We start from the raw sequence: 9,982 nt of genomic DNA, 5'->3' as shown, positions 1-9,982 counted from the left end.
GGGAATTACGGAATGCCGTGATTATGTTAGATAAACAATACAGTGCCAATAAAGCATGAGGTGAAATAAAGTGTTTGCTTTCTCTTCCATTAAGTGGGCAGGGCTCAGTTTTAGGACACAGTGCGCGATCTGTCTCAGCCGGCACAGCCCTCGTTAAATCGTTTAGAAAATTGAACAGGGCCGTTTTAATGTGATTAAGGCGCAAATTGAGCGCACTACCCACCTCCTCCTCATAGCTCCTCTGCCTCTGGACAATGCAAATGTCAGGCGTGTGTAGTAGGAGCACAGAAGGAGAGGAGATGTGGGTGGCGTGCAGAGCTGCCCCTGTGTCCTTAAAGACAAAGTAAAATTGAAATTTGCAGACGACAGGGCCGGGCATGTGTGGCTCAGCAAGGCTGTGCTGGCACACAGAGAACGTGAGGAATGGACATGTTGTTAAGTGCATGTGAGAGTTTGTTTGTTTGTTTGTTTGTTTGTTTGTTTGTTTGTTTGTTTGTTTGTTTGTTTGTTTGTTTGTTTGTTTGTTTGTTTGTTTGTTTGTTTTGTTGGGGGAGGGTGAAAAAACTAAAAGCGAAAGAATCTCATAGCCGTGACTAAAAAGACATCCCACCTCTCCCCTTGCTTCCCTCTTCCTTTTCTGTAGCACTCTGTGGTCTCCTGGCCGTTCCCAAGTCATTTCAATCTAAATGCAAATTTCATCAACCTCCCACTAAAAAGACTGATATTAGTATCAAAGCCAGTGCGTTATGCCTGTGTCGTGTGGACGTGTCACTCTCCATAGCATCTCCAGAGCGTAAACCTGACAATCTCCCTCTACTGCTGAGAGTGGATCTGTGCATTCTTTCTCTCTTTTCCTCACTGTTTATGCTCCCCTTCCCACTCAACAGCACACTCTCTGGCTATCATCTCGCCTTCCTGCCCAGTTTGATCACTCAGTTTTCCCTTAAATTCGTCCTCCCACATCCCCTTATGTTTGGCCTTGTCTAACCTTTCTTTGAGAAGCCCTTCAAATAGAACCTCATTAGTCTTCCATATGTTGTGTTTTGCCTCCCCGAGCCCTCTTGCCCCTACTCTGCACTAAGCAGCTCACTGGGACTCTGCACATGCTCTCAGCAGCTCTCTCCCCTCTCTCATTCTTTGAGAATATCCAGCCTCAGTTTTCTTCCTCTCTCTATTGTTTCTGTATTTGCAGTCAGGTGAGGCGAGGTGTGGCTGTAGGGATGGAGGGATGGATGAAGAGGTCTGTGGAGGGAGGGAGAGGATGGGTACACAGAGAGCAAGGGGTGTGGGGAGGCTGAGAGAGGAGGCAGAGCGCCCTGGGGAGGCTGCGCTCCAGGGATTGTTAACATGCAGGTTGCATATTTCTGAATTGCAGAGCAGCCTTATCTTGCCGAGCTGGGTCAGTGAAGCACTTCCCTCTCTCACTGAGTGCGCCGCATGCATATATGTGTGTGTGTGTGTGACTGTGTGTGCGCCCATGAATGCATGTCTGCATTTTGGAATGTGTGATTGCATGTGCACGTGCTTCGCTCATGTGCAAATTTGTATGCAGCTGTGCTGGAAACAGCAGCAAATGCGAAGCCCTGATGTGAAGGGATGCTCTGCTTCTCCCTCTCCCTCTCTCCCTTTCTCGCACTGCAGCAAGAAACACTCATCAAACTGCAACACGCATCTCACAGAAACCCTCAGATAAAGCAGTAGCAGCAGCAATATAGCCTGGGTTTCCTGTTAACACACAGACATGACATAGCGACAGCCAACAGCTTAACACTCTGCTCCCCAACTGGCTCTGCTCTCAGGTGGGCCACTGAGGTCTGCCAGATAAAAGCTTGCACTGCAGGGTATTAGGCGTTCTAGCCAGGGGGGTAGCTTTCTGTGTCGCTGCCGGCCCCCATTTAATACCTGTCTGACTGCCGGCCTGGTGTAAGTCAAGGATTTTGGCCTATGTGTCCTTGGGAGGTCAGGATCCGCTCAGGGCCATTTTGCATGCTGGGTCGACATCTTCAACATGTACGGGACTCCAAATGAGCCGTTCTGCTTAACATATTTGTCACGATCCCCTCCGTTTGTCACAGTGTAGCAGCAACTCTATTGTCACAGATATTGCTGTCGCCATTATCCAAGTAACACAGTGTCATTCAGAGGTCAGAGTTAACGCCGCAGGTTGTGTGTGAGAAGAGGATCATGTAACTGTAATGGTGGAGATGCCGTGACTACTACTGAATGTTCAATTAGTTCTGTCGCTCTTTTATTAAATGTGTTTTTAGTCCAAAATTGACAGACAGTGGGTAGCGAGAAGCCTGCACACAGTAAAGCCTTTTCAACCTTCAACACATCTATGCATTATAGACCAGTTTGTTTCCTAAAACCAGAGAGTCTTTATGAACCACCTCATATTATGCTCACCAGTGAACATGATGTGTTTACCCACTGAGGTCATGGTCCAATTAGAATTTATATCATTTTGTTTAATAAAAAAAAATATATCTAAAACTTCCACAGACTGGCTGTTGATTCATTCCTTTGACAGCATGAGGGCCAGCATGAGGGGCCCCTAAATGTCCATGTATATCCACGTAAATGCCTTCTATCCAGCTCCTTCCAATTCTTCCCGCAAAATACACTGTCCCCTTAGATTAATAATTCTGAGAATGATTTTCTGTGTTGTGTTGGGCATGACCAGCTCAATAGCTTTGTTTGATGCAGAAAATTTTGCCTAACATATATTTGAGGATGAAGACGACTGTATTTGACCATCTTTTCATGTAATTGTCTTGTTTGGAAGGCTATGAATAGGAGTTTCGTCATGTGGTTCATAATCAGAATCATTAAATTCAGAACTGATTTCAAGATGGTCTTCATCTCCTTATGCTTCCTCATCCTCTATGATCAAAGTGGAGTTCTAAAATGTATGTGTTTTTATTAGTATCTATAAAGATTTTTTTTTTATCTTTCTTTATTTTTCGAGAGAGTGAGAACTGTGATCAAAATAATCTCCACCATTAGGATCATCTCTGTTTCTCTTCTCTATCACTGCTAGATGCCAGTAGTGCGACTCATTTAAACTATCGTAGTTGGTTGTCTGTTTGGTCCCACGGTATTTGAAAAATTCATATCTGCATGACATTAAAACTACCCATTACTGTTAAATGCAAGTATGCTTAGAGTGTGCTGTAGAGTTTTTTATCGCATGGGAAGGCTAGACCAGATCAGCAGCAATGCCGCAACCCACCCCTGGGTCTCACACGGTGACTAAGTGGATGTGCATGTTATAGATTCAGGTTAAAATATGCTGCTTATAATAACCACACTTTGGATCTTAGCAACCAGCTTTGCTCTTGTTTTGGATGTGGCTCAAGGTTAAATAGAGCATGTACTTGTTGAGGATATACAGCATAGCATGTCTGTGCTAAAATACATGTGTGCCCTGGGTCCTTGAGAAGCACTCTACCAGAGGCAAAGCTCACTGGTTTTTCCTCAGCTGGCCTCATTGTTGATCTCTGGCCCCTGCAAACGCATTAAAGCAATATTTGCCACATCCAGGCCAGTGTATTTTCTGAGAGGAGTCCTTTTCAGCCGCTGATATGGCTTAGCTTAAATCCCCTGGCCTTGTGACGACACACCAACGCAAATGGGCCAGACAGAGGAGGGTTCAGGATTTAGAAAGCCAAAGATGAGGAGGCTTCTAATTATGCTTCCTCTTCCCTGTCTCCTCAAATCATAAACAGCTCAGTCGTTAAATCACAAGCTTGAAATGATTTGGACTTCAGAGAAAAAAAAATCACATACTCGTTCAAATTCTAGATTATATTTATGGTTTCGTGTTGTTTGCGAAAACGGACCTTTTTGGGATTAAATATTGAAAAAGGTAGCATTTCCTCAATGTTGTGTGAAATGTTTGATGCTCTGTATTTCACCATTATACCCAGATTTGTAAAGATTTTACTTGTGAGCTGACAAATGTGAGACGTGTTTTTAATTGCTGTGTCACAAACAAGTGGACTATAGGCACAATCTTCAAAATGTTAGTGTTTGTGACCACGCTTTTACTCCTAAACTGATTTCCAGGCCTCAGTCTGAGTTTTAACCCTAAATATAGGATCAATAATAATAATAATGATAATAATAAGTTATTTTCTGCCCATTCAAATATATTGCGCCTTATACTCCTGTCATTATTCTCATACCTACATCTATTTTACTAACACAAATTCTCCACCTTCCTCTCTTCATTGTTTCCTTTAAAAAAATTTTTTTTGCATGCCTTCCCTTTCTGCATCATCTTCTGCATGGCTGCCTCATTTTTTTGACTGGCTTGGATGTGAGTCAGGGTTCCTGCGGTGAAATGGGAGACCATGCAGAGGTCACCGTGGGTGAGCGCCAAGACTCTACATGCAAGCCAGACAGGACGAGAGAAGCTGTGTGAAGAGAGTGTGCTGAATCCATTTTGGTGGTCATCTTTGAGGAGGAGGATGAAAGGTGGGGAGGGGGTACCTGGACCAGTGAAAGGGCTAACTGCTATGTTGCTTTGGTACCTAACAGATTGGCTGCTTAGCTTGTTGATTGACAAGCTAGCTGGCAGAACAAGGAGAGTCTGGGCTCACAGCTTTGCAGTACTGCCAGCAGGCATGGATGAGGCTCTGAGGTCCACCAAAGGCCGAGATGAGTAATAAGTCATGTAACTCTGGCTGCCATGAATTCTTCCTTCCCTGAAGCATCTTGACTTGGAAAAGAGGGAGAGGGAGGGGGATGTTAGGAGGAAAGAGGCAAAAGATGATGAGAGGTGTGGGGCAAGAGGAAGATTAGGGAATATCTACATTATGGGGAAAGGTATTTACATCCGTTTGGGGTGACATATGCTTCCATCTTTGTCCCCCACATGTGCATAAATGTGGACACACGTACAGGAGTCTTTACATTCATGTGTGATGCTTGAGCTTGAGGAGAGAGCGCTGTGCAGGAAGTTGTCCAATCCGGTCCAGCTATGCCGCTGATCCCAGGCCGTTGACTCTGTTCCCAGGCCTTGTCAGGTCCAGCTTCTCTCCCTCTTTGGCCTCCTCTGAGTTTCTAAACCACCCCGAACCACAACACCCACGTTTAACTCTGTCACGGAGTTAACAACTTGGCCCCAACAGCTCGCTAACCACATTACCTGAACTCACCACAGTCATTATCCTGCACCGGGCCCACTGAAGCTTGAAAGTCATTCCAGGTTCTCTGCTAGCAGAGGTTAATAGGTGTGTATGGACGTGAGATTACATCCCAAAGGCTGCATGGCATCTGGCAAATCCCAGAAATCAATTCTTTCCAGGGAACAGCTTGGAAGAACGGTTACCAGAGGGTATTTTTTTCCTCTCTTTTCTTTATTATTCAGTTCACGTTTCCCAACTTGCACATCAGATTTAATGATAAAAGACACCCACAGGTGTCCAGAACATTGCTGTGCATCTCAAGACATAAAAGCATCAACAGCACACCTGTGAACTTAACCCTAAATGCCCTTAAAATGGCTCTTAACTTTTTATTTCAGATTTGATTATGGGTTAATGTTTCTCAGGCTGACATTAAAATGGTGCTGGTGAAACGGTTCACTTTGAAACACCTATGAAGCAAGTCAAAGACAAAACTTCAACAGATAGGCATTTCTACTGAGTAGTCATGTCATGAATCTTTGCTAAGTAAAAAATATTATAATCACTAGAAGGCCATTGATTTGTCAGAGTGGACAAAAAACAGACATTTCTACATGTGCATATAAAAGAATCCCCCACTCACCCTGCAGGTGGTCTTTGTCCTTCAAGCTTGGGTTCTCTCCTGAAAGCCTGGGATCTTGAGAGTCCTGCGCAGTATATCAGCTGTTCCTAGGACTGGAATCTTCTGGACAGAGATCTCAGACAGACCCATTCTCCCAATGTGGGAGTCTCCGCCCGAGCGTTTCATTTGTCCTTCATCCATCAGGGTCGCGGGAAGGCTTGAGCCTATCCCAGCTATCACAGGGTGAGAAGCGGGGTACACCCTGGACCACTTGCCCTCTGTCATGGGGCTACCACAGAGAAACAGACAACCATTCACTCTCACATTTTCAAAAGTCAACAACACTCTGCTGGCTTGATAATTGCAATTTCAAACCTCTTCTGGCATTAACATTAGAATAAAAATTGCACGCTGGGAGTTTCATAGCATGGGTTTCCATGGCTGAGAACCTCCTCTAGGTGTAATGTGTAGGTAGCCGAATACTTTCATCCACATAGCTGGCATGGATCCAGCATTATTGAATTTTTTCCCCTGTCCCTTTCAAGGTTGTGTCCTTTTTAACACTAATTTTAGATACCCCACTGCAAGTCCTGTCCTGAACACCCTAATTTTGTATCTGCAATTTTATATGGACCTTAAATTTGCAAAGAGAGGAAACAGGAACCTCTCTGTCAAACTGACCTTACTGACATCACGATAATTGGAATTGGACCTTCTCTAGACCCAGAGACCAAAAAGACATTTTCAGTGGAGCGCCATTAGAATCATGCTCCTTGGGGTGATTTTGATACTCACAAGGGCATATACCATAAATTAGTTCCTGTCATGCACTGCCACCCAACTTACTAAATACACAGGCCATAACATTGTCTACATTTTGTGATTAGATGAGGACTTTTCAGAGCAAACTGAAAATACTACGCTGGCTGAAGGCCGTGTAATACTGCCCAAGGTGACCTATAAAGAGAGATCTGACAAATATAAATCAGGCGGTCAATGGTTTTAGTTATTGTGGTTAGAATCATGGAGGTTTCTGATCTACCACCTATAGGTGTGATTAACTGTCAGGGCAATGCATTAATTGAAATATACATGTGACAAATTAACATTAAACTTTAAATCAGACAGTTCTGCATGGTCCTAAATATGATTCAGTGACTGTGGCATAAAATAAAATAATATCCATAAAGGCAAAATCTATTTGAACTTCCTTCTATTAGTCAATTAAACATAAAGAAAATGAAAATTGTTGCCCTAATGCACAACCCAAATGAAACTGAGTGGTTGTGTATCGTCTGAGGTTCTGCTTTACATAAAGTCCTATATACTCCCAATTTGCTTGAGACTGCTAGTAACTGTCAAACCAAATGTGTCCAGGATGTGATTTGGAAAGCCAGGTTTTTGGCCACAAAGAGTATGGTTGCTTACACAAACATTACATCACACTCCAAAAAATGAAATTGGGTGATTGTTACATGTACAAGATTCAAACTTGTAATTTGAACTAAATAATTTCATATTTCTATGGTGAACATAATTAAATCATGTAGCATCTGCATGAAATTCAGCAACTTCATTTGTTGTTGAGATGACATGATGCAATCTAGTAAGAGTGGTTAGTTGCCTGGACTCACGAACTTCACAAGATCACATTAGATGTCAAACTGCAGGAAAATCGCTGAAGTTTTAAGAGGCAAGCAGCTACACCCACACCACGTGTATGCTATTGCTATTTATTGTGGTTTAGCCCAGCGGTCCCAACTTCCTCGGACCGGTACCGGTCCGTGAGTCGTTTGGTACCGGGCCGCGAGAGTTGAGGCTCAGGTGTGAAATGTATGGTTTTCAGGGTTTTTATCAGTTTTCAGCGTTATTTTGTTATCGTTTTTGTCGTTAACTCGGTTTTCCTGGGTCTTTTCACGTGTGTTATGAATAAATCTTCTTTTTTTCGGTACCGGTACTAGTTTTATTTTGTTGTATTTATCCACGACACCTTAAAGGCCGATCTGTGAAAATATTGTCGGGCATAAACCGGTCCGTGGCGCAAAAAAGGTTGGGGACCGCTGGTTTAGCCTGTCAAGGACAAAAACGTACAGAAAATTCTGGATCAAGCCTTGTAATCATAGCTTTCCTAGTTTTGTTAAGCCTGGATTGACAGCTTTGTGGTGTGATGGGTTGTGCTGTTGCCTCACAGCAAGAAGGGCCTGGGTTCAAATCCACAATCTGGTTGGTTTGCTGTGTGTAATTAGAGTTAGTTTAAATGATGATTCTAAATTACCCATGAATGTAAGTGCAAATGGTTGTTTGTCTCTATGAAATCATCAACCTGCATGGTCATTAAGCAAGACTAGCAGTAACTGCCTTGATTAACAAAGTAGTTGTTCAAACAATAAGATTTCATTGCTTTTTCCTGAAGTTTTTAACTTGTGTCGAATCAATTAAAAGAAATTTTACTCTGCATACTTAAATAAATCACTTCAAGGCAATGTAAGTATATTACGTTGATCCAACGTAATGTGATTACATCAAACCACCAAATGCCAAATGTGTTGGTTTGACATGGTCAAAAATGGGTTATTGTACTTGGTTAAATCACGTGGAAATAGGTGCCATGATTAACTTGTGTTTATCCAACAACTGATTTTGTTTGAGTGCAGGCGTGTCACTACGAATAGAGATGGATGGGTGTATTACCTTCCTTTCCACACGGTGTAGCTGAGACAAAATGAAGGCCGGGTTAGCCAGAGATACTTCACAGAATAACACATTTTATGGTTGTATTTAAGTGGCTTCAGTTAAATCTGAAAATGGATTCTGCATACAAAACGGGATTTCTAGATACATGGTATTTTATTTATTTATTAACTCCGTCATGTAGCAGAGGTCCTTCCTTAAACTTCCAAAAGTCCAAGCTGACTGATTATCACACGGTGAACCCATTAACAAGCGTTTTGGGTTTTGTTTGGGTTTTTTTTTTATTAGTATTCTGCTTTAAGGGCAGAAAATCTCTACGCTTAACTCCTTTGCATTAGGAGCCAATTATACAGCTGAAAAAAAATGACCCAGGGTAGTTTGGTGTCCAAGGTTGTTTGTGCTGACATTCTGCTTTTCAAATGCCAGTCTGTTAATTATGCAAATGGACCACAGGGCCTCTGTTCAACATATACATAGGCCCCCTTCATGTGTTCACAGTACCATATATCGTGTGAGTTATTAGAGTCAGCCGTCTCTTTTCCTAGATACAATAAAAACTGAAATATGAACAAGGCTCCTTCGGCTGCAGCGAGCCTCCCTTTCCAGTGTCCCTCTCAGACTTTCAGGCCCTCACTCTCCTCCCCTGTCCTCTTTTTCCTTGTGGTGCAGTTCTTTGCACAGCGATGCTATGCGACACCGGCCAGCTTTAGAGGAGGCGAGTCCACATTGCATTAATTCTGTGCAGAGCGAAATCCAGTATCAGATGTAATGGGTTTGAATCCAAAGCCCTGGAGCAATGTTCTGTGCTGCTGTAATGGTGGTGGGAGTAGGCAGAGATCCTGCACTCATCAGAATGGTGCCTAACACACACACACACACAAACACACACTCACTCTCTCTTTCTCTCCCAATCTATCTCTCTCATTCTCATGTTTTCTCTCTTGTTCTTCCCATTTTCCAATCCTCCCTTAATTTCTCTCCCTTCACTGGAGCAGACCAGAGGTGTACACCACCCTGCCTCTTACTCGTCCCAACCTCCTTGCCATGTTGTTGCCTAATTACTGTCTCTAAACAAGGGTTTTGTCCCCAGCAGTCCTCAATTAAATGTCTGCTGCTCATTCGCAGATGGATAATTGTTTTGGGGTTTTTTTTTCCCTTCCTCGCTCTCTTCCCCTTTTTCAGCTCAGGCCACATTTAGTCAGGTATTCTGCAGAAGGCATCAGGGAATAATGCTAAAAAAGCCCGAAGGTAAGTTTCCCTTTTCTTGTTTACTTTTTTCCACCTCTTATTTTAATTAAGGAACAGCATCCCACCGTGAGCAGGGGAACATTTCCAAGACGACATATGATTGGTGCAGGGAGTTAGAGTCAAACTGCCTGCTCCAAAAAATGCAAGTGACATAAATCCATTAAGTCTTTCTTAAAAGAAAAAAAAAGAAGAAAGACTGAACTTTGACTAATCAAACACACATTTGGTTTTAAATGAAATATTTGACCTATATTAAATGATGAGGTACATCGCCATAAAGTGGTGTTTA

This window comes from Mchenga conophoros, linkage group LG15, assembly GCF_057382185.1.
Source record: "Mchenga conophoros isolate Kocher_MC1m ecotype Shallow Benthic linkage group LG15, M_conophoros_male_GT1.1, whole genome shotgun sequence".
Taxonomy (NCBI): Eukaryota; Metazoa; Chordata; class Actinopteri; order Cichliformes; family Cichlidae; genus Mchenga; species Mchenga conophoros.
This window is presented reverse-complemented; position numbering follows the sequence as displayed.